General features: G+C 41.4%; 1 protein-coding gene across 1 annotated transcript in view; it reads left to right on the top strand.

The window, feature by feature from the left end:
* The window catches only part of NSD3 (nuclear receptor binding SET domain protein 3), a 4,286,093-nt gene that overhangs the window by 3,947,392 nt on the left and 312,254 nt on the right, over positions 1 to 26,447 (top strand). The window lies entirely within an intron of this gene.

The following is a 26,447-nucleotide window of genomic DNA, read 5'->3' as shown; positions in this document are numbered from 1 at the left end:
CCAGGACACACAGTCCCCAAGGGCGTGATCTCCATCCAGACAGACATGTCAGTAGTTTGGTATATCAATATGCAGGGCAGAATCCCTTCATAGCCTTTATGCTGGGAGGCCATGCAAGTGTAGCAGTGGGCAATGTCTTCATGTTGTTTTCTCATAGCAATTCATATTCCAGGGACTTCAAATTTGTTAGCAGACAAATTGAGCAGATCCATCGTCCTTCTTCATGAGTGGTCACTCAATCAAGCACTAGCGAATCAAATTTTTGGCCATTGGGGTCAACCATGCTGTGATCATTTTGCTTTGTACCTAAACAAATGCAGTGGTTACTACACCCTAATCCTTCCACAGGGATACTCAACAAGAGATGCTGTAGTCCGCAATTCACCCCAGGGCCTGGTGTGTGTATATATATATATATATATATATATATATATATATATATATATATATATATATAGATATGCTTTCCCCTCTTTCCTCTGATAAAGTTCTTTCAAAAAGCAAGAAGATGTAAAGCCAGTGTAATCCTCATTGCACCTTTCTGGCCCTGGCAAGTGTGGTTACACTTCCTTTGGCCTCATGTACTACATCCTACCTAGATGTTGGACTGCCGTCCAGAACTTCTCTCACCCATCTGAGCAACCTAACACAGACCCAAAGACATTGAAGCTAACCACATAGTTCTTCCAGTTTTAATGGTGTCCAGAGATGCCAGGATTTTCATTCAGGTAGTTCATATTTTGTTAGCTTCTCAAAAATCAAGTACCAGAAAAGTTTACCTTCGCAAATGGAAGAGGGTTTCTATCTGGGCAGCTTCTATGAAGATGAATCCCTTTTCGGTTGCTCTTCCTTCCATTTTAGACTTCTTCCCAAATCTTTTCAAAAAAGGATCCAACTTTTCAAAAATCGAAGCACAATTAATTATTTTTCCATAATTGACATAATCTGATGCCTGTAGCTTATTTGAGGATTAAATGCTATGGAACATTTTTCCTATTCCTTCATGGGGCATAACTGTCATGCTTCAGGCATTAATAAACTTCCTTGTGAACCAGCAGCCTCAGCAGACTTAAAGTATATTTCTTGGAAGACCATTTATTTGGTGGCTATCACTTTGGCTGAAAGGATTTCCAAGTTACAAGCACTTCCTGGTAAACTTTCGTACCTGATTTTCTATAGGGATAGATCTGGTGTTAATTTTCATTCATTCCTCAACTAATGGGGTTTGATCTGATCTTCGGATCTGACTCTGCCATTACCCTAGCTTGTGGATTTTCTTCGGATTGAATACTGCTTTGATTGCACTGGCTTCAACATCCTCTGAGCCAGATGACACTTGGAGTTGAAGCATGCCTGTCAGGTCCAGGAAGTTGGAGTCGACTCCAAGGTTTTCCAAGCAGTCTCTTCTTCTGAGTGTAGGCACTGGACAGCTCAGCTCTGACTTCCACCTCTGGTAGGATGTTTTCAGAGCGGGGGGAGGCAATGGGCCAGAGGCTTGCCTTCTCACATCTTCCTTCTCTATGGAGTGATCTGCTTTCAAGGTTGTGAAGAGAGTGTTCTCTGCTGCAGCAGGTCAGATGGATCCTAGCCCCTCAAATCCACCCTCTGCTTTTCAAATGTCTTTGCACTCTGAGTCTCAACATTCTACCCCACAGGGACAGCATAGCTTCCAGACTACCCAGCAGGGTATTCTAATATCTTCTAATACTTCATCAGACTATCCCACCGAGTAAGTCCCTAGGAAGAGAAAGTGCAAAAGGAGCCGCATGGGCTCTACTTAAGAGTCGGTCACTGAAGATACTGATTTCGATGAAGGAAAGGGGTTTCCAATATTACCACCTGATGACGTCTTATTTGGAGAGATTCTTGAGATCCTTAAGCAGAAGGGTGGCAGGTCTTCCCAAGACCCTTCTCTGGAAGAATCAGTATTTCTGGAGCCCTTTGTAGTTGGCCCATCCACCTCCTGGGTTAAACCACTCACCAGTGAACTCATTGATTTGGTCTCTAGATGTGCGTGGAAGGAACCTGATTCAATTGAGCCAATCCCCAAGAGACCAGACCAGATTCTGGCTCCATCAGGAAGAGAATTTTGGGTTAAACGGGTGCTAGTAGATGCCATGGTGGTGGCCACAGTTGCAGAAAGGAACTTGGTGAACTGAGTTCCAATATCCATCCTCCTAACAGAAAGTCTAGGACAACTGACAGATTTGAGAAGCGTGTTTATGCTTCAGCGACTTTTGCATTCAGATCACTGAACTATCTAGCACGTTTTACAAGACTTCAAAGAGATTTGATTAAAAGACTATTGAAGTCTCTTTCTGGAACCAAAACTGCTGAGACTGAATCTTCAGTAGTTTTTCAGTTGGCTACCATACAAGCTATATCTAATTCATCCATGAGGTTTATCTTGCATGCTGCAGAATGTGCCTCAAGGGCCATGGGTTCAGGTATTTCCATCAGGAAGCATGCCTGGGTGGGCTTGTGTGATTTTGCAGAGCCCTTCAAGTCCTCATTCGTCAATGCTCTTTTTGACGGTGCTTTTTTGTTTGGCCCCTGAGTGAAGCACACACTGTCCAGGTGTGAGAAAGACTGTCTGCAGTGGGAGTACATTTTTCAACCCCTCAAAGGACTTTTTCCAGGAATCAATGGGGGAGTCGGAAAATTTGGTTCAGAAAGTCCCATGGTTCTTTCCAGGGCACATGTGGAGATAGTTCCCCCCAGAGGCAGAGGGGGAAATTATAATGGACGACAACGATCCCGTGGCAGAGGAGGACCGTAAAACCAGGGGTCTAGAGATTCTTTTTCCTGACAGACCCTTTTAGTGCTCCTGAAGTGAGGCCTAATTGCCCTCCTCTAGAGACAGGGGTCGCTTATCCCTGCAACAGAAAGCCTGGCTAGATATAACAAAAGAGAGTTGGGTGTAGAGGATTATTTCCAGAGGTTATATACTTCCCTTTTCCCTACCCCTTCCATTGTTAAGAAAATCTGCAGATGTTCCACCCAGTCAGAGGAAAGCAACAGCACTAGAAATTCGAACACTGCTAAGAAAAAGAGTCATCCAAGAGGTCCCACCAGACTAAATAGAATCCAGAACTTACTCAAGATTCTTTTTAGTGCCAAAGAAAACAGGGGACTGGAGACCAATTTTGTATCTCAGTGTATTGAACAAGTCAGTTTGACACACACATTTCGGCTGGTCACAATTCAGTCCATTCCGCCCTTTCTAGGAAAGAACAACTGGATGTGCTTGATAGACCTTTAGGATGCATGCTATCACGTAAAAATGAACACACAATCCAGAAGGTACTTAACACTTTTGGCTGGGAGCCAGTCACTGCCAGTTCAGAGCACTGCCCTTTGGCCTCCCCACAGCACCCAGAATGTTCACCAAAGTATGGCAGAAGTAGCAGCTCACTTGAGACTGCCGGGATTCCAAGTGTTTCCATATGTAGACGACTGGCTCATTACTTCCCCGACCAGGCATCGAATGATAGAAGCATGAGATCAGGTGCTACAGACTTGTTCACATTTTGGAATAACCATAAATTACAACAAATCTCACGTAGAACCAAGTCTGACATTAGAATTCATAGGAGCAGTGTTCAACATGGTATCTGTGGTAGTTTCTCTTCTTCTATCAAGAGTGAAAATGATAAGGATGCAGGTCAGGAAGATAATTTGCAGTACCAGAATTTCTGCTCGATTGATTCTGCAAGCCCTGGGATCAATGTCAATGGCAATAATTTTAGTTCCTTTAGAAAGATTCCACATGAGAATTCTACAGTGGATGCTAACAACACCATGGTCAATTCTTTCTCAACCCATGTCAGCAAAGATAAGGATAACTCAGATATGCAAAACATACCTTTACTGGTGTATGCAGTCGCAACAGATATTACAAGACTGTCCTTTCATCCTCCCTCAGCCCAAGGGTATAGTGACCATGGACACTTTTCCAGATTGGGTGGGGGGAACACTTTCTGGGGAAAACAGTCCAAGGCACTTGGTTCCCCGAAGAGGCCAACTCGTATATCAGTTTTCTGGAGATGAGAGCTGTGCTTTTGGCACTGCAGGTATTCCAAGACTGTCTTTCTCTTGGAACAGTTGCAGTCCAGACAGACAACATGTCAGTAGTTTGGTACATCAACAAACATGGGGGGAACCAGATCTTATCCCCTGTGTTGAAAAGCCCTCAGTGTGTGGCAGTGAGCAATGTCTTCCAGCTGCTTTCTAATAGCAATGCATATTCCGGGGAAGTCCACATGATAGCAGACAAACACAGCAGGTCCGTCTTACTACCTCACAAGTGGTCCCTCAGGAATAAAGTATACGGATATATGATTTTCAGTCAGTGGGGCCAGCCTTGCTGCTATCTTTTTGCCTCCTGCCTAAACAAGTGCAGCAGCTTTTTTGTCCTAATTCCCCTGCTGGGTGAGTCACCGAGGGATGCTCTACTCCACAATCCCCCCCCCCCCCGGTCTTCTTCTGTATGCTTACCCTCTATCCCCCCTAATTCCCACATTCCTGCAGAAAGTAGCCTGGTTGAAGAGCAAAGTCATCCTTATTGCACCTTACTGGCCTTGGCAGGTTTGGTTTCCCTTCCTTTGGCCTCGACTACAGTATCAACCTTAGATTCTGGATGAAATTCCAGACCTACTGTCCCACACAACAGGCATGGTTCACCTGGATATCTCAAACCTCAAAGTCCCAGGATATCTCAAACCTCAAACTAACAGCGTGATAATTCCTGTAGTAGCCAGGCAACCAGTGCTATCTTCCCCTGTCTGTTCCATACTTTTATCCGTTCTATTAGGATGCTTTGCTGGAGTAAATGGAAAAGGTTTGTTGCGCAGAGCAACATCAGATTGATCCCTTCTCACCTCTAATTTAGTCTGTTCTGGAATTTTGATAAGTTTATTTAATGAAGATGCTTGCTGATCGACTGTAAAAATCCAGTTAACAGCAATCTCAAATTTTCATGTTGAATTTCAGAATTCTTCGCTGGCTTTCTCCAAGCTGTGCAAAGCCTTTTTGACAGGCACTCTTCTGTTAAGGCCCCCCCTTATAAAGACTCCACTCCACCTTGGGATTTAAATGTGGTAATGCAAGCCTGAATTCAGTCTCCCTTTTAACCAGCAGCTAAACGTGATCTTAAATTCCTGACCTGGAAAACTGTCTTTCTAGTTGCAATTACATCTGCTTGAAGAATTTCAGAACTTCATGCATTATCTTTTGAGCTTCCATATTTGATTTTTCATAAGGATAGGGTAGTGTTACATATCAACACTTCCTTCCTTACTAAGGTGGTGTCAGAATCCAACAACAACCAATCCATTAACTTGCCAGCATTCTGTCGTAAATTTGCAAATAAAGGTGAATATATGCTGCACTTATTGGATTGTTTATAAACAATTATGTTTTTACTTGCACAGAACCAAAGAAATTAGAAAGATAGATCAGCTATTTATCTACTTCACATGTGCTAAATTGGGTGAATTAGTTACAAAGGTAACACTAGCTAGATGGTTGACGGATTGTATTTCCTTTGTCTGTGGCAAGTTGATTCTTCATTTACCAAAACCTTTAAAAGCTCATTCAACCAGATCCATCACAAATTCTTTTGTTTTCCAGTCTTGAGCTTTCATGGACAATGTATCTGTGGCTGCAACTTGGTCAAATCCTTATACTTTTATCACTCATTACAAAGTAGATCTGGTCTCGAGGGAAGAGCGGCCATTGACTCACCATACTTAGCAATATCCTTCCTTAGAAGTCCAGCAAGGATTTTAGGTAACTGGGGCTCTGTCCCATTAGTTGAGTAATGAATGAAAATTGACAGCATCAGATAAAGAAGTTATTTGCTCACCATAACATTACATCTGCATTGTCCATTTTCATTCTTCCTCAACTCCCCACCCACCAATCCCCACCGTTTTTAATTACTGACTTCTGTAGGAACAAGAGGCTTTAAGGACACTACTGTCCTTTGCATTCAGCTCCATTTATGACATATCATAATAATCTTCCTGTCAAGCAGCAAACAAGATCTGAGAGTTGTTAGGTTTTTTTTTTTTTTTTTTTTTTGTGGCCACAAGATAGTGTAATGTCCGAGTCAGATCCAAGGATCGGATCCAAACCCATAAATTGAGAAAGAATGAAAATGGATAACACAGATGGAATGTTATGGTGAGAACATAACATTTTTGAGAACAATTCCTATGTTCATGCCAAAAGTGGCAACCAAAATGAACATTAATCAAACCATTAATTAGCTGTATTCTTCCCAAATTTTGTTAACAACAGATGTACTTTGCATCTATTAGATGTCCACAGACAGCTTAGATTTTATCTCCATAGGACTAAAGATGTCAGGAAATCTGATCAGCTGTTCGTAGCTTTTTCTATTGCTAAGCTAGGATAGAGTGTTTCGTAAGTTACAGTGTCAGGCTGGCTCTCAGACTGCATAGTATTTGTCTAAGAAAAATTGAGACGGTCTCAAACCAAGAAACCGAGAACTCACTCAGCAAGGTCTGTTGCTTCTTCTACTGCTTTTAAGAGTAAAGTTCCTATAAATGAAGTCTGTGCTGCAGCAACTTGATCCATGGTTGTCACATTTCCCATTACAAGCTAGATGTACAATCAAGATCTTACATTGTTTGTCTTCGCCATTCTCAGGAATATCCATCCTTATACCTCCCAGGTCTTTGGCAACTAGAGAATCTCTCCCAACGCTTGAATAAGACAGAAAAAGAACATTGGATGTGAAAGTTATGTACTTACCATGACAATAGACCATCCAATTCAATATCCCTTCCTCTTTCCCCCTTCAAATTTCTCACTTAGTGCTCCCCTTTGAGTTGACCTAACCAGGACCTTGTCATTACACAACCTCATTTGCTTGGTCTCTCCAGCTTGTATTCTGGTTTAAAATTTTAAGTGTTACCATTTATGAGGTAATAAAAAAAAGTGTTTATTGATAAGTATCAAACTCAATTAGAGGTATTTTTGAGGAAGAGAGGGATTATGGGTAGGGGAGGAGTCAAAAGTCCTGGATCCACAGCTTCTAAAGGTGGTGAGGTCAGATCCGATAACCCAAAGGATGAACTAGACAAAAAGATAATGACACCAATCTGATGTTATGGTGAGTACATAACTTATGTTTAAGTTCCAAGGGGCAATTCTTACACAAACTGAGGACATTGTCAAGAATGTTTTGGGAATTAGACTATATGATAAATATATTTTGGAGAAGCATTTCCGAAAATCCTGCTGAACATAAAGATGCTGAATTCAAACAAGAGATAATAGAAATAGTGAAAAGTGCTAATATAGAGGATATGAAATTTGAAGTAATAGCCAGCAAAATTAAGAAAGGCTTCTACTGGGAAAACTCCAGGTGCCGACTCTCTTTCCATCATCTGGCTAAAGGATTTAACATCTTTACGCAATGATTTAACCTTGAGTGAAAATTATTTGTATATATATATATCACAAACTGACATCAGTCTGGTTAACAAAGGGAGAAACTGTACTTCTGCTTAAACGTGAATATGGCAGTCAATACCCTAAGAATTATAGACCAATAATTTTCCTTCCAGCAATACTTAAATTATATACCAGAATTGTTGAAGAGTGTACAGTTATTCAGGTAAAAATTCAGTTATAACAGTACAACAGTTAGTAAAAGAAAACTGTACGGAACAAAGGATCATCTGTGATTAAACAGGCCCATAATAGAGAGTTATAAAAAGGAAAAGGGGTAAAATGTAATTGTGACATGGCTGGATTACAAAAATGCATTTAAAAGTATTCCGATGTATAAAATACACCATTATTTGATAAACTACACAGCAGTTATTATAAAACAGTAGAAAACAACTTTACAGCTAATCATTCCCTAGGATGAAAATCCTGCAAGGGATATATTTCAGGATGATTCTTTTGTCACACTGTTTTGCCATGCCCTTAACCCATTTGGTTATTTACTAACAGAATAGGCTACAACTTAAGCTCCAGAAAAGCATTGTCAAACAATATTTCTCCTAACTTTTGTGAATGATTTAAAATCATGTAGTTCATCAGACAAGCAACCAAAAGCACAATTACAGATGGTTAAAACTTTATTAGACAATATAATGACATTTAGCCGTAGTAAGTGAACAAAAGCAGCATTTTATAGCAGGGAAACTGAAGCATCAGAAAGTTAACTTTTGAGAGGAATGTGATATGAATGAACTTGAACAAGAGGGAGTGTATAGATTTTTGGGAGTAAATGAAGCTTCAGCTATACAATATGAAAAAAATTTACTGAGGAACATTATATGAAACCAAAACCTATACTGAAAACTGCCTTGGCATATAGGAATAAACTTCAAGCTATAAATCATCTTGCTGTTCCTGTTCTCTTACAGCATTAGTGTCATTGAATGTCACTAAAAGGTGTTAGATCAGTTGGACAGCAAAAAAAAAAAAAAACCAAGAAAACTGCTTCATGCCTATTAAATGATATATAAAAACAGTGCATGATGAGATCACGTATCTCATGTTATGAAGGATGTGTGGACCTCATTGAAATTGGCTAAATGTATTGGTCTGCAGTTCTGAGACTGCAAACACATTTGCTGGCGTCATCAGATCCAGGCAAAGTAACCTTCCAAAACCATGAAGAAATGTAAGTTTAAGGTAACTTATTTATCTGGACTGGCTGAAACATTTCAGTAAAGAGAAATATGGAAAACAAAATAGAAATGGACAGAATTAGTCTCAGCAGAGGATTTCCATGCTTGGTGCACATTGAGCAACAACTTAATTTCAGGTCTCCTAATGTGAAAACAGAAACTCAGAAAAAAAGACAGGTGAAATTGTAAGCTTGGGTAAAATTTAGTTCTGGTTAGTAAGTGCACTGCATGGATGTCAGTAAAGAAGAAATTTGGAGAATCTCAAAGAAAATCAACCAGAAAAAAGGTGAAGAGAAAACACTGACTGGGAAGAATCCTGCAGCTGTTCAACAAAAAACAGTTCATGCTCCAGTTTTGGTTCAAGAGATGGCTTCTTGGACTTCCAAGATGGCTGCACATTGAATAACAGCTTAACTGTAGCTCTCCCCATGTGAAAATAGAAACTCAGCAGAGAAGTCTAGTAAACTTTTGTGTTTTGGGATAAATTTCAGTAACTGGTTAGTAAATGTACTCCCTGAATGCCAGGAAAAAAGAAATACAGAGCATCTGGAAAAAAGTCCGCTACAAAAGTGAGGAAGAAACACAGGCTGGGGAAAGTTCTGCAGCTGTTAAGCAAAAACCAATGCAACCTTCAAACATGACTTCCAGTAACCCTCAAGAAAATATAACACAACTGCACACAGACCTGGTTAAAATAAAGAAAACACTGATGGAGTAGATCAATGCAAACAAAAGGCTGGAAAAATGGAAGAAGTTGTAAACAGATATTCAGATGAGGTGATAAAGCTGCAAACATCAGAGGGTGAAATGAAGAAAAGGCTGGCTGAATATGAGACTGCTGAAGAAGAGATGTTTAAAAAAATAGAATTAGAGGACAGAGCATGTAGGAAAACCTGAGATTTCAGCTATACCAGAGAAGCTTTGAAGGAACAGACTGCATTCATTTTATGAAAGCACAAATAAGCAACTGGACTGGTATTCCACAACAGGAGTTGTTAGTTGAAATGGCACATTGTGTATATGCTCCAAACCTGGCTATAAGAAAGCAACCTAGACCTTTAATAGTAAAGGTGCAATCCTACCAGCCGAAGGAGTTGATTCTGACAAAACTGTGGCAGAAGGACAAAGTCCTTAAAGTGGGAGACAGCAGTGTGTTGGTGGAGAATTATTACTTATTGTACACGAGACAGAATAGGAGCAGATTTATTCCATTATTCAGGGAATGCCAGGATGCAGGTGTGAGATTCAAACTGCTATACCAAGCTGGCTTCAAAATATCGTTTCCTAGAGGGACAAAATAATTTTTGATGAGGTACATGCTAAGGAGGAAATACAAAATGTGTCCAACAAGCTGTGAAACAGAATGAGATTCTGCTTCTTGTTCTTCTGGTAATAAAGACCACAGAGGGACTGTACCTGTGAAATGTTTTCAATTTTTTCAATGGAAAATGTTGGAGAGAAGGAAGGGAGCAAGAGAGTTGATTACAAGAATCAAGAGTACATTGGAAATGAAGCAGAGATAGGATTTTGGAGAACAACACTAATAAAACCAGTAACTTACTATGGGATTATAGCACAATAATTTTATTTGTGAATTATGACAGAGTAAGAACATCTGCAAGTATTGGACTTTTTCAGAATTTATTGGACTTGTGGGGGACTCTAAAGCATATGCCCTACTTCAGGTCATTAATGTTTGGAAAAGTGCTTTGGGGAGGGGAAGAGGAGGGAGAAAGTTAACTGTAATAAAGATTTTTTTAAACAATGTCAATTTTGTGACATGTGGTTTTCTTTACATGCTATAAAGTTTTTTTCAGTTGCTTTTAAGTGTATGGGGATTGTAAACAGGTGCTGCTGTTTTTTTTCTCTTCTTTCTCCCTTCTCTCTCTCATTGTTCAGTTTTAAGAAGTTTAGGCACTGCAATGTAAAAAAAAAGCTTGGTTAAAAAGCACGATAAAAGAAAAATCAATGTGCTTTTTCTCATTCTTGCATGGGTGGAATGACTAGATTAAAGTCCTTAAATTTATTTTGTAATAAGTCTTAAGAAAGGACAAGTAAATGGAAAAAACATTGAATATTATGATGCTTTTTTTCTAGCAAATACATGTATGCTCAGTAACAGTTCTGCAGCTGGTCTTCATGTTTCCATGGAAACAATCTGATAGAGAAATTGGCTGCCCGATTCTTGTGTCTCCACGGAGACAGTCTGATAAAGAGCAAAGAGAAACTGGCTACTGTCTGGTGTAGAGTGGCTGGAAAAAAAAGAAAAGAGAAACTGGCTAGGAGATAATGTTCTCTGAAAGCATTCAGGTGCTTTCCCAAGGTAGTTAATATCCTCTAAAACATTCAGGGGGTTTCCCAGCTGGGAGAGCTATTAAGATAAGACAAAACCAATCAGCACTTAGTTGAAGCACAGTTTGCACCGTGCGTCTTAGCATGGATAACTTTTCTTTTAGGTTAACTCAGGTCTGTGAGAGTGCTTATCAGTTTGGGCTTTTGCTCCTATTAAGAGGGTAAAACTTCCATTTTTGAAACCATACATAGTTTTTTGTGTTAGTATTAAGTTAATAGGTTTTAGAGGGGTACTAGGGGTTGGTTTGTTTTTTGTTGCAGGGCTTTCAATAAAAGAAAACGTTTTATAAGATGTGACATAGACACAATTGGATATGACAAGAAACAACTGTATCAAAGTTCAACCTGCCAAATGGTATGTGCATGTAAGTAACACAAAAGGTGTTATACATAAAAGCTGCATTCTTTTATGTTTTTAGTTTTAGAAATTATTAATGTCTATGATCGAATTGGCAATGTTAGGAACAAGACTGAACAAATTGAGCAGAAGTGGATAAGTAGACTACAATTAGCTAGGCTATATGGTCTTAATTATACCATCTGCTTGAAGCCTTTTTTAATTGATAGACCGCTTATGCATTATTTTCATTGCCAAAAGATGTATCTGGGTATATATGTTACTGTTGTATATTGCTTACTCTCAGTCCTCTAGGAGTAATGATTTTGGCAATGTAAGCCTTAAGTAATTTTGAGTGTCAAACATTTGATCTCAGAGATCTGAGATGTTTATGTAGTTGGTCAAAAGCTATACTGCAAATGGCCTCCGGACCCAATGGTTCGCCTGTATTAACATCCTCAGTACAGGAACCAAGTCCAAATGCCTTCATGGCATTTGTTGAAAAGGATATCATTTATGACGGTCATAATAACATTCATTTGAACTACATGGATATTTGGAGACGTTATTTGGATGATTATTGGTTGGTATGGAAAGGTGGGACCAATGAATTGTTTGAATTTTTGTTGTATTTGAACAACAACAAATGGGGTCTTCATTTTACAGTACACTATGACATCAATACCATCACCTTCTTGGATGTACTGATAAACAGATTACCAGATCACACATTAGATACCAAGGTATTCAGGAAACATCCGGAATATAACACCATCCTACATGCCACCAGCTTTCATCCACCACATATTGCTAGGAATATCCCCAAATCACAATTTATCACAATGAAACGTATATGTTCCGATGAATCTTCCTTTCAGGAACATAGAAAAGGCCTTGCCAACAGATTCAGATCTAGGGGATATAAGATGGTTCAGATCTAGGGGATATAAGATGGGACATGTTCTGCATGCAAGCAATCTGGTCAACAAACTCAAGCGGGATGATCTGTTATGTTATAAAGAACATACCACCATGGCATCACAACCTATAAGGTTTACTATGACCTTTGGTAGGAACTCCGATACTTTAATACAAAATGTACACAGACATTGGAATATTTTACAATATGATTCGGAATTATCTAACATCATACCAGACAGATGTCTGTTTTCATTCTGAAAGGGCAAGAATTTGGGTGGTTGTTTCAGTCATTATAAACACCCACATGTCAACAACTTATCTTAATACATACAGACTACACTAGCAGGGGGACCTTTGATTGAATGTTTTCCATGTGGCCATTGCAGCAATTGTGATAAAGTAAGTAAAAGCAAACAATTTACCAGTCGGAACTGTGCTGCAGTTTATGATATTAATTTTTTTGCTAACTGCGGCACTGACTGGTTGGTATATTTGGCCACGTGTACATGTGGATGTTTTTATGTTGGGCAAACCTCACGTCCCCTCAGACTCAGGATCTCTGAACACATTAGTAATATTAAAAACCATAAGGTCCATAATGCTTTATACAAACATCATTTAATACACAAAACTTTCTTTTATGGCAATTGACATTATAAGAGGTAACAAACACAATAAAACAGGTTGGCACTCACTTTTAAATTCCAAAGAAAAGAAGTGGATTGTGAAATTAGGTGGATTATTTCCACTGGGTCTTAATGAACAATTCTAGGCTAAACCAATCAAGTGGTTACAAAGCATATTTAAACTTTAACATTGGGATGATTGAATTTGCACTGAGGAAGGCTGTGTTTCTAATGCCAGCCGAAACCGGTCTGTTTGTCTTTTTGTTGTTTCAATAAAATTTGCTTCAGGCAACAGTTTGCTGCCTCATTTATACTTTTTTCTTGATCTAGATTAATATCTTCTCAAAGACAAGCAGCCATATGGTCTGTATTTTTGCAACATGGAAGAAGCTGCTGCTAGGACAGCGTGATGTTAATGCCTTGTGCCAGCACTCTTGACTGCACCTTACTGGCTTTACTGGGTGCACCAAGGCGACGTTTAGATTCCTTCTTCATTAAAGTGCTACTTTTCACAGAATATTAAAAGCATCTTGAAACTTCAGAAAAGCAGGACAGAAGCCTCACTACTATGGGTGTGAAGTTCTGTCCATCTCTGCATTAACAGAGCACTCAACTCTTCATGGGATTAATGTAAGACACACTGCAACAGTATTTGAGTGGTGAAAAGAAATTGTTCACATTGTCTGGATTATAGGAAGGTTATGGTATCTAAGTTTGACTGTTTGTGGTCACTATCACCAGGTGGCTGCAGTCAGCCGTAAGGCCAGTAGCAGCAATTCTGAAACCTTGCCCACTTTGGAGGAGGTTGGGAATTGATTCTCCTTCAATTTGAAAGCTTGGAAAATAATTACAAAGGACAGGTTGATCAGGAGAGCAAAATGTATAGAGCATGCTATCCCTTTTTCTCTCCTCCCCAAATTCCTGTGTTACCCTTGTTGAACATATTGCCGCATATAAAGAAAGTGAAAGGAGAAGGTGGTATTAAGCCTGTTAGGGAAAAGAGACATCCAAAAGGTCCCACCAGGTCAGAAAGACATTGATATTATTCCAGATTCTTTTTTATGTTAACTCATTACAGCCGAGTGCTCTTTCAGGCTTCTTCTGCAGTTAACTCATACTGCTCCTCTAGGTGTCAAATATTGACTGTTCATATTTGCATTAATAATTCCAAAACCTTGTTACATACATGGTACCAGGATATTTTGTCTTGAAGCATATGTGATGGCAAACACAACTGTATTGATATTTGACCTCTCTCAATGAGTATTTTCTAGAACTGTAAGGCGATAACTTCATTTTTTAAAGGCTTAAGCCACGTCCACTGTGAGTTAAAGGCACACACTCAAAAGAGCTGTACCGGAGGGAATGAGTTGACAAATGACCTTAGTCCCATCTTGGGCTGTAATGATCTGTAAAACATTATTGAGTAGTTATGGTGCAGCCTACCCTTCCTGGGTAGGAGGATGATAGACATGTTCTTTGGATGTCTAATATGCTTACTTCCACTTTACTATTTCTAAGGAGTCATGGAGATTAGTGTGCTGCTGAGTCAGAATCAGCTGTAACTCTCAGCCCTTAGGTCTTACCTGTGCCCTCCTCCCCCATTCCTGACCTTAGTGTTCCATCACATGAATACAGTAGTAGCATTTTATCAGAGAATGTGGGGTGCAAACATTTAGCTCCTTAGATGATTAATTTGATAAATATTAGGCATATCTTCTCCAGCTTTTCAGTTCCCTGGGAGTAGATGTGAACCTCATTAAGTCACAACACAAGTCCAAATTGTGGTTTATTTATTTTTTTTTGTTTTTGTTGCCTAATGGAGTAGAGCCCATTCTCAGCAGATTCCAAGGAGAAGAGCTGCAGAAATTTAACATTAGTAAATTAAGTGAAATATAATATAAACTGAAGTACTTCATGGAGTGAAGTGAATACTTCCCTGTCTCTGGCTTTTCTGCCCTGGACACAATGCCTTTTGTTCAACAAAATATTGTCTGTTCTGTAGGCATAGACAGGAAAGAGAGTGTTGTCTCAGAATCTTTGATTTTTTAGGTGTTATGGCAGCTTTAGTGCAATCTATTATGCTTTTTCATGCCAGGTTTCACTTGAGAGACTTTCAGTGGGCAGCTTGGGTCCAGTTATCCTATCATCTTGATCCTTTTTCCTTTCTATTCCAGAGCTTGTCATATGTGTCTACTATGGTAACTGAGGCTGCCAATCTGAGAGGCCTTTCATTGGCAGATACTGCAAGCATCAGTCAACATAGATGTGCCTGTGCTAGATTGGGGGGGGGGGGGGCAGACTGTTCAAAGTGTCTGGATACTTCATGAGTCTTATCTTCAAGTTAATGCTGTGAAAGTGAGAACAGTGTTTTTTTGTTTTTTTTTTATCTTGCTGACGTTTCAGGAATGTATTTCAGGAAGTAATTTCCATTCATTTGGATAAGCATGGCTGTTGTCCTGATACTCTGTGTCACATGGAGATTATAGTGTCGCAATAGGCCATCATTTCACAATATTTTTGTGAAATGTTTCATTAGTTACATCTGTACATCAGCATGTGCATTTCAGTCTTACAGTGATTCACAAATTGAACATTCTCAAAAATAAAAGTGCACCCTCGTTATGTTGAGTATTTATCACTTCAACGAAATGGCAGAAGTTCGAACACCATATGTTCGAACTTCTAACCTCGAAGTGCAAAACCATTGAAAGCTTAGAACAGCGTTTTTTTTTTTTTTTTTTTTTTTCCCCCAGGGAAAAAAATCGCTGTTCCAAGAAAAAACACATACAACACACGCACACCAAAATAAATAACCCACACATGTACACTTCACAAAACCCTACTTCTAACCCTACACTAAACCGTACATACACTAATATCTATTCACTTACCTTAACCCAAACCCTAACCCTAAGGTCCATAACTATCGCACACTCACCTTACCCACTTCCTTACCCTAAGGTCCATAACTGTCGCACACTCACCTTACCCGCTCCCTTAACCCTAAGGTCCGTAACTATCGCACACTCACCTTATCCGCTCCCTAACCCTAGGTTCCGTAACTATCGCACACTCACCTTAACCTGGTCCATTCACACACTTACTTTAATCCGGTCCATAACCTTCGCACCACAGTGGAGGGAATAGTGAAGCTGCAGAAATGGCCCACAGAATTCTTTCCCTGGGAAAGAATTTGGTGTTCCGTGGCTTCGCGAAAATCAGTTTTCGAACTTCACAGTTCGAACATATGGTGTTCGAACTGCTGAAGTTTCGACGAACTGATAGGAACCCTTTATGTTTGCTAGATAGTTTTGTCATATGTAAATTATGATTCATATGTGCATTCACAAAATTCATCTGATGGGTTATTAATGGCACACAAAGTTTAGGAAAGAAGCATAAACATATTTACAAACTTTAAATACAACATAAACATAAATGCCAAAGAAAATTATGCAATCAGTGCATGGTTCTTGTTTTTTTTTTTAACATGTTCATTGTATTCAACAAAGTGAAAATGTTCATAACGTCTGCCCTAAGTCAAATCATACCAGTTTGATCTGCTGTTGTCAGTTTTCATTCATTCCTCAGTGGCTGGGTTTGGATCCGAACCAGAGATTATTTACAGCTCGTGGCCACTAGAAAACTCTCGAGCACCTCCCTTACCCTTAATGCTCTATCCCCGAACATACCTCTGATCTAGTTTGTCACTTTCCCGTTCAGATGTGGTCGCTGTGAGCTCTCAAGCTCCGTGTTCAAGGACAGAGATAAGTTATTATCTTAGTATTCTACTATCTTCTTTTATTACCCTTTCTTATAGCTACTATTATTTCCTCCATACCTACATGCCAGTGTAATTTTTTCTTACTATTGTCGGTAAACTTTCCCTTCTATCTCCTTTTACATGGCTAATGTATTCTTCGATACCATTGCTGGCATCTCCTTTCCTTTTTCTATCTTTTAAAAAAAAAGTTGTTTTTCTCTCTCAAAATCTTTTTGTCCAAATGTCTGAAAAACATCTGGTTTTAAAAACTGCCAGAATTTTGGTCACAAGTTGCCTCTTTCTGATGCACACTCCTTGTGCATTTATTGAGTACACCCTGAGCACCTTCAGAAAGCTTGTGACATCTGTAAATCTTGTAATCCTTGGGCCATTGTGGACTGTAAGAACAAGCTTCTTTTAAAGGTTTGCTTCCTTCTGCCTTTTCGGAGGCTTTATCTGGAGCTCAGCACCCCCTTCCAAACCTATGGCAAAGGAACTCTATAGAAAGCCATCAGATCCGTCAGGCTCCTCCACCCCTTTCTTGGATCCGACAGTGGAGCCAAAAAGAAACCAAAAAAGTCGGATCTGAAGCTGCTCCTTCTTCGAAGCCGGTGTCAGACACCAAATCGGCTTCCTCTGATCTTGTGTTGTCAGATCTGAAGCCTGTACTTCAGACCAGATATTTGCCTTCCATAGATCCAGTACCCTCTTGGCTACCATCGCCATATTTAGATTTCCACCGGCATTCCATATCCCCCTCTGTGGCATCATCATCTCTCTGTTCCAGAAGCCTGACTGAAGCTGTGAACAGGATGGTGAGGAAGTTTCTCTTGTTGCAGATTCAGATGAGAGTTCTTCCGGCTCCTACTCCTTCAGGTCAGGAAGCCCTCACCAGCACTACACCACCAAGCTCAGCTCCTTCTCTGATCCAACCCATTGTTTTGGACTCTTGGATCTGAGTTTTCTGGAGCTATCTGGGTCAGATCTGAAGATCATGGTAACTTCTGTTCCAAGGCCTTCTTTGACTTCACTGGCACCGAATGTGTTGGAGCCAGATGATTCTCGGGTCCAAGGTGTTGGAGTCAACTCTGAAGTTGTAAGAGCCATCTCTGCCCTTCGGAACTTTGGCATTGGATAGCTCTGCTCCAACTACTACCTCGAGTGGACTGACTTCAGGGCAGGGGGAGCCAATGGGATGAAAGCTTGGCTTCTTGGCTCTGTCAACTTTCTTCTTCCTGGAGCATTCCACTTTCAAGGATGTTTAGAGAGTGTTTTCTGCTTCTGCAGGATGGGTGATACCCCCTGGATCTCCCTTTTAGATCCCATATGTCTGTGTGCCTTTAGCCTCATCCCTCTACTGCACAGGGACAGTCAGCCCAAAGTCTTCAGGTTACCCAGCAGGGCATTACCATTTCTTCCGATACTTCTCAGAACATTCCACCGAAGATGTCCCTAGGAAGAAGAAATGCAAGAGGAGGCACTTGGACTCGTCTGAGGAGTCAGTTACTGGAGATACTGATTTTGATAAGGGGGGAAGGGTCCGCGGGATCACCACCTGATGATGTCTCATTTGGAGACATCCTAGAGATCCTTAAGCAGAGGGGTGATTGGTCTACTGATAACCTTTCCCAAGCAGAATCTGTATTCCTGGAAGCCTTTGGGTCTGACCCATTTACCTCCTGGGTGACTTGGCCCACCGATGAGCTCATTGACTCTAGGCAAGAGTGGAAAGAACCAGACATGATTTAGCCGATCCCCAAGAGACCAGACCAGATTTTGGCACCACCTAAAAGAAGGGAATTTTGGAGCAAGGGAGTACCTGTAGATGCCATGGTCGTGGCGGCAGCCACCATAAAGAAACTCAGGGAACAGAGTTGTTCTTTCCACCCTCCTAACAGGGAGTCAAGGGCATTGGACATATTTGGGAAGCAAGTTTATGCTTCACCGACATTTGCAATCAGATCTGTGAGTTATTTGGCACACTTCACTAGATTGCAAAGTGGTTTGATTAAGAAACTTTCCAATTTCCTTGCTGTGACCAGTAATTCTGAGGCTCAGACTTTTGTGGCCTCACAGTTGACTACTCTACAGTCGATCACTAATTTGTCCATGAGGCTAATTTCACATGCGGCTGAAGGTGACTCAAGGGAGGCGGGTTCAGGCATTTCCATTAGTAGGCTTGCCTGGATGCACTTGTGTGACTTTGCAGAGCCATTCAAGTCCTCTTTCATCAATGCACCTTTTGACGGAAGCTCTGTGTTTGGCCATAAGGTAAAGGACACACACTTCAGGTGCGAGCAAGATGGAAAGACCCTCTCTGTAGTGGGAGTGCATTTTTCAACCTCTTTACATCTCCCCTAAACAGGTGCAGCAGGTTCTTTGCCCTAACCCCCCCCACTGGGGGAATCACTGAGAGAGAACACGATTGGCACCCTGGTCTCCTCTATGCATATCCCCAGTCCCCTTACTCCCTAAATTTCTATAGAAAGCATCCTGGTTGAATAGCAAAGTCATCATCATTGCCCTTTACTACCCTCTGCAGATTTGGTTCCCCTTTCTTTGGCCTCATCTAGTCTACCCGTCTTGGATTCTTGCTCCAATTCCAGACCTTCTGTCTCACCCGACAGACATGATTCACCCGAATATCTCAAACCTAAAACTGACCACATGGTTTCTCCACTTCCATTGATGGGCAGACAGCATACACTGTCTTCCCTTGTTTGTCATTTACTTTTGTCTTCCCTCAAAGCTTCCACAAGAAAAGATTTGTTTTTTGGGTGCAGCAGAAACATATTAACACTTTTACAGCACCAGTACATAGTGTCCTTGAACTTTTGGCAACAATTTTCAATGAAGGATTCAGCTCCTTAACTATTAAAGTACAGCTAGCTGCCATCTCTAATTTTCACATAGGGATTGAAAACTCCTTGGCATCATCAAAACTTTGTAAGATCTTTTTGAAAGTACCCTTATTTTGAGACCTCCTTATAAGGATTCAACCCCACCATGGGACTTAAATATAGCATTACATGCCTTAATTCACTGCCCTTTTGAACCAGCAGCAAAATGCAAACTTAGATGTTATGTTGTCCTCTCTCGCCTTCATTCTTACAATGGTGGGTTCAGAGCTGATCCTCTGCTCTGACTCGGCTGAATACTTCGCTGAAAGTCTCCAACCTGGCTCATGGCAAGAAGGTATCCCACAATGCAGTGGTGTAATTCCCCAGATCTCATTTTCCGCTTTACAAGGTTAGATGCGCTCATCTTGGCCGTGGCTAAGTTGTGATATTTTTTCTATTTACCTTTGTCAAAACTTGCTATTTTTGCATATATTTAGCTTTATTTTTACTAGGTTTAACTCGTTGTGTCTCTTTGCTGCTTCTTGTTAAATAGTTATAGTTTTTTCCCCTTTAGCACGGCTTTTGCCGTTGCTTTCTAGGCCACTTTGGTATCCCGTGTAGTAGTTCGCTGCTAGTGTCTTTATAGCTCGTTTAAGTTAGAGGGCTTGTACTGTTTTATTGTTTTGTGTGGAAAATAGAAATGCTTTAGTCAGAGGTTCTATTTTTCTTCCCTTGTTATTGCTCCTTGTGTTGTCCTGTAGTAACCTTTGGTTAGATTTAGGATATTAGTTGTAGCTATTAAATATTTGTTCTTGCGGTTTTGCTATCGCCTTTAGGGTCTTTTTTGGAAAATGTCTAAAGACCAAAAAGAGAGAGAACATAAGCCTTCGAGCTTTAAAAAAATGTCAAAAGTGCTCGCAAAAATGATAGTCATGTTTGTGTTTATTGCCTCGGTGCCATTCATCTCCAAGAAGACTGCACCTTTTGTCATTCATTTAGTGCTAGAGTTCTTCAGGAAAGAAGAAACAAGTTGATTCTAAAAGGGCTCTTAAAGCCTTCTTTTGAGGAAGCCATTCATAGCTCTTTCTCCTCTCTTTCGTCTCCTAAAAAAAAAAAAAAAAAAAAAAAAAGGATAAATCTCATAAAAGATCATCTCCAGCTACATCGGCTCAGTCAGAGCCACCAGTCAAACTCTCAAACATTTCAAAGGCCACTACGTCCTCGGCTCCACAGTCCTCTGAGCCGTCGGAAGTCCTTTTGGTTGATAGGCCTGGTACTTCGGCTCCAAAGCCTTCGGCGCCGCAAGATACCTCCAGTCGGAGCTGGCCCATTGAGATTTTGCCGGTTTCTCCAAACTTGAGATCGCCAATCCTCCATAGGTCTCGATCTACTTCCCTATCTTCCAGGTTTACAGGAAGCTTATCAGAAGATGACATGGAACGGGTCATGCGTGGTCGCCGGCGCTGACTAAGTTACTCTTGGCTCCCACCCATTTGGTTTCGGAGCTTACTGTGCCCACTGTTGTTCCTCCTCCGAGCCAAACTGGTCCTTCGGAGCCGGAGTGCTCGGTTCCACTTTCTGTAGACCCGTCGGTTCCGGGATCCCCTTCGGTGTTCACGGAACCAACATCTGCTCCGACTCTCTTGGCGCCGTCCGGTGAGTCTTGGAGCCAAGGTTCCCCGGTCAGCCTCAGTGGGGATTCTCTGCCTCGATCTTCTTCAGTGCCGAGCCTACCCCTTGGAGCATCGGCTCGGGTTAGCTCTGTTCCCACATCAGCCTCAGGTCCATTCTCATTGGCTCCTTTGCCTCCTTCTGTCTCCTTGGAGCCGAGCGAGACTTCGGAGCCGCCGGGATCTGCCTTTGAGCTGATGAGCGTGTTGTCTACCCATTCAGTACCACAGAAGGATACCAGTACTCGTCCCGCCAAGGCACCAGCTACTGTCTCAGCACCACTCATTCTTCAAGACAGCAGAGACCCAGAGCCTCAGGATCCCCCATTGGGCGAACCTCTCTCATCCGAGGTCTCCTCAGAATATCCTTCTGAGGAGCCACCTCGGAAGAGAACCTGCAAGAGGAAGCATGTTGACTCCCCAGATGAGTCCATCACTTCAGACACTGACCTCGATGAGTCAGAAGGGTCCCCACAGTCGTCCTCTGACGATATCTCTTTTGCAGATATTCTAGAGATCCTCAAACAAAGAGGTGGCTAGCAGACCACCACCCCTTCTGATGAGGAGTCAGTGTACCTGAAGGCTTTTTGGTCTTAACCTTAAGCCTCCTGGGTTTCTCTGCCTTTTGATGAACTAATGGACCTGGTTAGTCAAAAGGCGTGGGAGTCGCCCAATACTACGGAACCGGTCCCTCGGAGGCCAAACAAATTTTTGTCAGCCCCTTTGGACAAGGAATTTCTAACAATGGGAGTACCCATAGATGCTATGGTGGTGGCAGCAGCCACCAAGAAGAAATTGCAGAGACCTCCTCATCTGTTCATCCTCCGAATAAAGACTCTCGAATGATGGACAGATAAGGGAAGCGTATCTTTTCTTCAGCGACTTTCTCACTGTGATCTCTGAACTACTTATCCCATTTCACGAGGCTACAAAGAGATCTCCTGAAAGAGCTAGGAGATACTCTACAAGGTTCATTAGCTGCAGGGGTGAAAGAGAAGGTCTCCTCCCAGCTGTCCACCTTAAATTCCATTGTCAACTCCTCCATGAGGCTGATGTCATATGCAGCAGATGGAGCGAGCAGGGCAGCAGGTTCTGGAGTTTCCTTTAGGAGACACTCCTGGATGAGCTTGTGCAATTTTGCAGAGCCCTTTAAGTCTACCTTTAATAACGTCCCTTTTGATGGTTCCTCACTCTTTGGACCCAAAGTAAAAGATACTCTAACCCGGTGCGAGCAGGAAGGGAAAACTTCTCTGCCATTGGAGTACGTTTTTCTGTACCTTCAAGACCTTATCCCAAAGGTCAGAAGAGCAGAAAGTCGTGGTTCAAAAGATCCCAGAAATTTTTCCAAGACGCACAGGGTGATATCTTTCCCAGGGGCAGAGGGAGAGGTAATAATGGTAGACACCACCCCAGAGGCAGAGGGGGCCCGCAAAATCAGGGTGACCGTGATTCCTTTTGCAGACGCCCTCATCAGTGCTCCTGAAAGGAGACCCGACTGTTCTACTCTGGAGGCAGTCAGGAGATGTTTATTAATGTACCCAGAAGCTTGGCGAAATATCACCAACAACAAATGGGTATGAAACATAATATCCAGAGGATACTCCATCCCTTTTTCCAAACCTGTCCCACAGACCAAAACACTTCCAGATGTTCCACCCAATCTAAGGGAACAAGCAACTATAGAGATTCAAAAGTTGCTCCACAAAAGAGTCATTCAAGAAGTCCCCACAGACCAAATAGGATTCGGAACTTACTCAAGATTCTTTTTAGTGCCAATAAAAAAGTTAAACGAATCTGTCAAGAAGTCAAAGTTCCGAATGGTGGCACTGCAGTCTATACTTCCCTTTTTAGGGAAAGACAATTGGATGTGCTCGATAGACCTTCAAGATGCTTACTACCACATAAAAATGGACAGGACATCAAGAAGGTACTTAGGCTTCCATCTGGGAGCCAGCCATTACCAGTTCAGAGCTCTGCACTTTGGTCTCACTACAGCCCCCAGAGTGTTCACCAAATGTATGGCAGTAGTCATGGCTCACTTGAGACTTCTAGGATTCCGTGCGTTTCCCTGTCTAGATGACTGGCTCCTATCTGCCACCACCAAGCATCTACTTCTACAAACCAGGGACCTAACTTTGGACATATGCAATCAACTGGACATTACAGTAAATTTTCAAAAATCTGCCTTGTTGCCTTGTCAACATATTACATTCATAGGGGCAGATCTAGACACCATCTATGGTAGCACGTCTTCCAACAGAAAGAGTTATAGCACTCAGACAGCAGATACTTCACCTCCTTCCCAAGAACAAAGTGAAAGCAAAGATAATTCTATGCTTATTAGGAACAATGGCCTCCACGATTACACTGGTTCCTCTTGCCAGAATGCACATGAGAATTCTTCAGTGGCTACTATTCTTCCAGTGGTCACTTCAAGAGCTTCCAATGTCTCATCTGGCCAGAATAACGGAATCTTGCAAGAAAGACTTGAGATGGTGGATATACTCCACTCATGTGACAATGGGCAGACCTTTTGTTCCACTTCAACTAATAGCTACAGTGACCACGAATGCGTCCCAAATAGGGTGGGGGGGCATTATCTGGGAAGAACAGTCCAAGGTACATGGCAGGAACGCAAGGCTCACTTTCACATAAATGTTCTAGAGATGAGAGCAGTGCTTCTTGCGTTGCAAGCACTTCAAGACTCTCTCCCTCTAGGGACTATTGCGATCCAGTCAGACAATATGTCTGTGGTTTGGTACATAAACAAGCAGGGGGGAACCAGATCTTACCCCCTTTGTTGAGAAGTCCTAAGAGTATGGTAATGGGCCATTTATTTCCAGCACTTTCTAATCGCAATGCACATTTCGGGGAAGTCCAACGTGATAGTGGACAAGCTGAGCAGAGAAATCCTAATGCCTCACGAGTGGTCTCTCAATCAAAATGTAGTGGAAATGATTTCCAAACATGGGGACAGCCTTGCTGTGATCTCTTTGCCACTCCCATGAATGCCAAGTGCAGCAAGTACTTTACACTAATTCCCACTCTGGGGGAGACACCGAGAGACACTCATGGCTCACGATTGGCCCTCGGGACTTCTATATGCCTTTCCACTGTTTCCTATCATACCTAGAGTAATTTAGAAAGCACAAAGCTCAGGAAGTAGGATAATTCTCATTGCCCTTTACTGGCCTTGCCAAGTTTGGTTCCCCTTCCTTTGGCCTCACCTTCAGGAGAAACCTTGGATTCTGGACCCAGTGCCAGATCTGCTGACTCGTATGTCAGGGGAGCTTCATCCCTCTCTCCACACCATACAACTGACAGCTTGGCTGCTCCACTTCCCAATTTGGTCAGGCTTCACAATTTCACTCCTACGGTTAGACATACCTTAATGTCCTCCCATAAAGCTTCCACTAGAAAGCTGTATTCTAGTAAATGGAAGAGGTTTTCCCTTTCGGCTCAAAATAAGAACATTGATCCTTTCTCTGCACCTATTCATTCTATTTTGGAATTTTTGGTGCAACCATTTCAACAAGGCTCAGCTGCAGCAACCATTAAGGTTCAACTTGCTGCAATTTCAAATTTTCATATTGGTGATACTACTGCCAATTTAATATCACACAGGTTGTGTAGAGCCTTCTTAAAATGTGCTTCCTTATTAAGCCCTCCCTTTAAGGAGCCCCTTTCTCCTTGGGATCTAAATTGTGTTTTGTCTCATCTCACCTTACGTCCCTTCGAGCCCTCTTCATCTTCAGACCTCAAGTTCCTTTCTTGGAAGACCTTGTTTCTTGTGGCTGTAACTTCTGCTAGAAGGGTGTTAGAATTGCAAGCTCTTTCTATTAAACCACCGTATTTGATTTTTCATAATGATAGGGTATCCTTACGTACAAACCAATTCTTTCTACCTAAAGTCTCTTCTCCAAACAACATAAACCACTGCATAGAACTTCTAGTGTTCTTTCCTAACCATTGCAACAAGGCAGAGTACAAATTACATCAAATGGATGTGCATAGACAATTCAGATTCTATTTGCATAGAACCAAAGACTTCAGAAAATCTGACCAATTATTTGTATCCTTCTCTGATGCAAAAAAGGATCCTCAGTCTCAAAAACTACTCTTTCTAATTGGCTTTCAAATTGTATTACATTCATCTATAACTCAAATCACAAAGATTTACCTTTCAAAGTGAAGGCTCATTCCACTAGAGCTATGGCTATGTCATCTGCCTTTCAAGCCAGAATTCCCATAGATGATATTTGTGCAGCAGCTACTTGGTCTACTCCACATACGTTTATCACTCATTACAAAATGGATTTGGCCTCCAGGGACAGGGCATCCTTTGGTTCCATGGTGCTTAAAGGTGTACTCCTATGAGCCACCCAGGAAAAAGGTGCTAGGGATGCTGTCCCACAATTGTAAGAATGAAGGCGAGATAGGACTACATAACATAAAGAAGTTACGTAATGTCAATGTTTGTTGTCCATTTCGCTGTTCATTCTTATGAACCCTCCCTCCTTCCCCCTGCCAAAGACTCCTTGTGGACCTGGTAGATTTCCACTCCCTTCAGGAGTTCTTTGTCTCAGCTTGTTTCTCCTTCCAGTACATGTAGTATGGACTTAGATAAATGTTTATATGCATGTTTGTAGTTATGTATATAGTGCACATATTGTTCAGTATTAGCAGCAAACAAGATCTGGGGAATTACACCATTGCATTGTGGGATACCTTCTTGCCACGCACCAGGTTTGAGACTTCAGCTAAGTATTCGGCCGAGTTGGAGCCAAGGATCGGCAACGAACCTACCATTGTAAAAATTAAAGGCGGAATGTGCAACAAACATGGAACGTTATGGTGAGTACATAACTTCTTTTTTCTGACCTGGAAAACTATATTTTTGGGAGCCATCACCTCTGCTAGAAGACTGTCAGAACTTCAAGTATTGTCCTGTAAACCTCCTTACTTAATATTTCATAGGGATAAAAGGTAGCTTTATTAACCAATCCTTCCTTCCTTCATAAGGTGGTTTCAGAATCCATCATCAACCAGTCTATTAGTCTGCCATTTTTTTTCCACATTTTACAAATAAAGGTGAATGCATGTTACACTTACTGGACGTTCATAGCCAATTATGTTTTTACTTACATAGAATGAAGAACTTGAGAAAAACAGGTCAATTATGTTTCTCTTTTGCAGATTCCAAACTAGGCAAGCCAGTTATGAAAGTAACCTTAGCCAGATGGCTGACTGATTGTCG

This window comes from Protopterus annectens, chromosome 9.part0 (assembly GCF_019279795.1).
Source record: "Protopterus annectens isolate FY-2018-M chromosome 9.part0, PAN1.0, whole genome shotgun sequence".
Classification (NCBI taxonomy): Eukaryota; Metazoa; Chordata; order Ceratodontiformes; family Protopteridae; genus Protopterus; species Protopterus annectens.
The sequence above is the reverse complement of the archived record's forward strand: the minus strand, read 5'-3'. Positions and strand labels throughout refer to the sequence as shown.